Source organism: Chelmon rostratus, chromosome 19, assembly GCF_017976325.1.
Source record: "Chelmon rostratus isolate fCheRos1 chromosome 19, fCheRos1.pri, whole genome shotgun sequence".
NCBI lineage: Eukaryota > Metazoa > Chordata > Actinopteri > Chaetodontiformes > Chaetodontidae > Chelmon > Chelmon rostratus.
Genome location: NC_055676.1, coordinates 5,951,448 through 5,956,458, shown reverse-complemented (window position 1 = coordinate 5,956,458; position 5,011 = coordinate 5,951,448).

Sequence of the window (5,011 nt, the reverse complement as noted above, 5' to 3'; positions counted from 1 at the left end):
ATAATTAATTTGCTGTACGCAATTCATTAAAAGTTGTTGTGAAACACAGAAAATGATGGCCAGCAAAGCAGTTCTCAAAAGAAGAGCCACACTGTTTTGATGCATTGCAACACATTAATACAAAAATCATGTTCAAAAGGCACAGTCATAGAACAACAATGGGATAATCTCGCATGCACAGAGTCCCACGAGATAAAAGCAGCATCAAAGTTACAACTATATCACAGTTTAGTGGTAAACACATTAGAATACCTGATATAACACCAGTTATACAGTACACAGAACAATTATTGCTTTGATTATTGCTGTAGTAAAAAGTGAACTATGTGCATTTATTCTCATACATTGTTGGGGAATATTCAAGCAGCAAATGGACAGTATAATAAATTCTCAATTTATACAAATTAAACACTTGCATTAAATCACCCACTTTTTAAAGAGGCGCAGTTTGCATAATCGTAGATACTGCCACAGAGAAAAGAAAGACGTTTGATGTAATGGTTCTGTCTTCTGATGGTAATCTGTTCCACTTAATCACTGGCTATTAGACAGCAATTCCCTAAAAAAGGCCCATTTGATGACTGTTTGATCCCAGTAATCACTGTGTTGCAGATTTGCAGGTCCAAATACCTCAAGGCATCCGGGCTAAAAATGCTTCAAATTAAAAGTAGTGAAACTAGTGTTTCAAGATGCGCATGTCAATCATGTTGTCTCTAAATGCTGAAACCCAGTCGGCTTCAACATCTTGTTTTGACAACTGATTAACGACTGGTCACTAAGATGACGAGTCTCACGAGTTCTGAGAGCCAAAGGTGACATCTTTAAATTGACCAACAATCCAAAACTCTGTTGAACAAAATTGCTGCTGAAACAATGGTTTTACATAACATTGACAATAAACTCAGATTTATCCTAGGCTTCTAGATGTCTTTTGAACCCCGTGTTTACCAGAATCTACCAGGATGTATTTACAACCTCGATTCCAAAAAAGTTGGGACGCTGAGTGAAACGCAAATAAAACCAGCATGCGATCATTTGCAAACAAACTGTGTTTACCCAAAACGGTTTTACAAAGTGTTCCTGAGCCTATGCAGTAACATCCTTTATCCAATCATGTATTCACAAAGTGGTGAACCTCACTCCACCGATACTATCACCTGTTACCAATCAACCTGTTTACCTGTGGAATGTTCCAAACAGGTGTTTTTGGAGCGTTCCACAACTTTCCCAGTCTTTAGTTGCTCCTGTCCCAACTTGTTTGAAACATGTTGCATCAAGTTCAGAATAAGCAGATATTTACAAAAATCAATGAGTGTTGTATTTATGATATTATAATGCAATACAAATGAGTGATGGGTGTCTTTATCTACTGTATCATCTTGTGGGTCTTGTGTTGGGTTGTATAAATGAACTTGACTTTTATCTGGTCCAGTATTCAGTACCGAACTACATGCCATTCTCAATCTTCACCCTCTCACCTCTTACAACAGGCCCCACCATTTGTGCACGAGCAGGTCGTCTCCGCAGCCCGTATCGAGGAGGCGGTTGCCACATTCCTCCCAGCGACACACCTCCCCCTTCTCCACCACCACAAACTTCCACTCCACATGGCTCTCTGCAGGCAGGCTGACCACCGTGGCCCAGTGCCCATCCTTGGCCCTCTCAAGTGGGATGAATCCCTTCCAGTTCCCCAGCTCCTGCTGGCTCCCTGTAACAGCCACCATCTGGTATGGCGACTGGGTGAAATAATGGACGCGGAAGGTCACGTTGACGTTCTGGGGCATGGGCTGAACTGCCACAACCTTTTTGTTGTTTTCCGTGTTTTCTTCAACAAGGGACAGACTGCTGGTTTGTCTGACATCAGTGGCAGGTGGGATATCTGTTGTATCTATACAAGTGGCGTCTGTTACAGCAGAGCTGCACTGGCACTCTTCAGCGGCAAGTTGGTTGCTTTTTGTGTGGTCTTGGCAAAAAGATGAGGCAGTAAGATTCAACCAGGGCAGGACTTGGTAGTTACTCTCTGTGATCCATTCGTTATTGTCCATCGTCGCCTCCATGATACTAATTTCAGTCTTTTCATAGTCCTCTTCTTTCTCCTTGTCTGCTTTTGTGTCCTCTTTCTTTTCAACACTTACTGCTGCCTTATTCTCTTTGATTTCGACAACCTCAGCCTCAACCTTCACATCTGTCTTTATTTTCAGGACATCAGTGTAGCTAGTAAAGCTGGCTGCAACATGTGCTGCAAACTGATCCATCTCTCTGTGGTAACCATCCTCAATCTCATGGCCAAAAATGTCCTCATTGGTTGCAAATGATTCATACTTCACACAAGTCCAATCTGTGTGCTCGCTGAGGGGTGATGGGTAAGGCCCAGACACCATACCTGCTGTATCTTCATTAGTGACAGATGAAGCTACATCATCAGCAAAGAGGCTGTTTTGAGCTTCTGTCCGTCCATCAGACTGTAGCTCATACTCCACCACTGGAAGCACTGTATTACCAATGGTCACGTCAAACTCATTACCAGCATCTTGCACATCAGGACTGACAGCCATGCTAGAAATCCCACTCTCTTCACCAACATCTGGAGACGATATGACATCATCCCGCTGCTCACTTTGTTCGAAAGACAACAGGTAAATTTTACACATGAGAGGGCCAATGTCCTTAGTCACGACAGGAGCAGCACCAGTGGTAACTTCTGAAAAATCTTCATTATTTTCCATGTGGTCACTTTGTTGGTCATGGGAGGAGGACATGTCCGGACGAGATACTTCTTCAGACATTAAAAGCGCAGTAAGACTAGCATCATCGCAAGCAACGGCATCGGAAACAGATTTAACCCTTGTTTCATCCGAAGTCTCATCGTTTTCTATGCTGTCACTTTGTTGGTCTTGGCAAATGTCTGGCAGGTCAAGACAATGTATTTCTTCAACTATTACCGCAGAAGTTACGTCCCCAACTGTTTCAGGATCATCAGTAATGCTTGCATTGTCAAAAACTTCATTATTCATCATTTGAGCGCTTTCTTGGTCTTTGCAGCAAGATTGAGCATGAGGGTCATACACTTGATCATCGCATTCTTCAGTCAACGCCACAGTTTCGCCATTTCTGTCGTTTTCAGGCAGATTTTCTGTCTCATGTGATGCCATTGGAGGGCTAAGAACGGTAGAGTCAGTGTCTTCATTCAGAGGTGGAGTTGTTTTATCTTCTGTCTGTGGTTGACAACCAAATGAGGAGTCAGGGACATCCGCTATGCCTGAGATTTGAGCGTTTGAATCAGTGGTGACACCTGACAGGCTGTGGTCATGACTATCAACCTTCACATCCATGCTTAAACAAGGAAATGCCACGCTTGAACTGTCACTTTCTGCACTACAGGCAACAATGTTGTCACTAGATAGCAATTTTTCTGTCACTTGATCAGCACTATCGTAAAGAACGATGTCCTCTTGATTACACGTTAGACCATCTTCCTCGTTTTGTTCAATCTCCACCTCTTGCTCGTCAAACTGTGGCGAGTGGGTGTCGAATTTGACAGCTGTGTGTTTGTCCAAGTGGTCTTCAATCACTTCACCCGCTAGGCCATCATCACCATCCTGCATGGGTGGCGTCACATGATCACACTGGTGCTGCTGTGTAGATGGCAGGTTTGTATCCTGTTCAAAAGTTGAGGACCAGATCTCAGCTTGTTGAGCAATTGCCTGGTGGTCTACGCACTCCACTCCTTCCCTCCCATTTTCCTTCTCTTCCTCTGGAGAGAGGCAAATATTAGCGGAATAGCTACTGTAATCAATACTATCTGGATTCTCTTCTTCAAGCTCCTCATCTTTGCCATGACAGATACAAGAGGCAGGTATGTCTTCGATACGAAGGACAGGCTCTTCTGAGTTGGACTCTATGCTGTTTGTCTCCAGTATGGTTTTATTATCTTGCACTCTGTCATCATCACCCGTTTCACCCATATGAGGAGTTTGTTCCAAGGACACTGTACTGTTCAAAGCACAATGAAGGTTTTCCTCCTCTTGTCTGATTTTCTTGTCAGAAACATCCTTGTCTGTCATCACATCCTCATCTTCCTGGCACTCTGCTTTTAACACCTAGGCACACAAAGAGAAAGTTAGTATATGCAGGTCTAACTTTGTCAGGCTGAAGATATAAATACAAAGAAAACATGATATGAAGGACACAAGAGTGTACCAGAAAAAACTGCCTGATCTCTTAGTCTGAAACCACGGAGAGAATGAGGTTGAAGGGAAATGGAAATATTCCCACTGGGTTGGTGCTCCGAATCCTAATTTAGTTAGCTCAAACAAATTGGGAAACATACTCCTTTGCTTTCTGGCTGAGAGATTGTTAACCCACACTGTTAACTTATCTTGGCATTGCAAAAAGACTGGAAAACAGGGGAAACAGATAACCTGGCTCTGTCCAAAGGTAACATAATCCATCCACCGGCACCTCTACTGGCAATGAGTAACATGTTACCTGTTATCTGTAAAAACGACACACTGTGGTTGTACATGGGGTTAAATGCTGAACTATTTCTTGGCCAGGTGCTGTGACTTTAGTCAGTCTTGTTGTCACCCTGAGGCCGGGTACAAAGTCTTGTTTTTACTTCTGCTTTTGTACAGATTAAACAAACAAGACATCACAATACTGAGCTCTAGAGGTGCTGCTAGGTGGATTTTTTTAACTTTGGACAGAACCCTTATTTCCAGTCTTTGTGCTAAGCTAAGCTAACACTTTCCTGCCTCTAGCTTAATGTTTAGCAGTCATGTTTGCAACGGTAAGCATATTCCCAAAGTGTCAAACAATTCCTTTAGGGCTGGTTTCATGTATTTTTTTTGGCCAATCAGGGACAGGAGAACTTAACAACAAGTGGACACACACAGCCCAGAGATATGGAGGTTGGAGAAGCAGCTTGTGACCGGAGGGTCGCCGGTTCGATTCCCCCCACCGGACTGGCAGAGAAACTGCGAAGTACCCCCCCCCCCTCATTAGCCGGCTG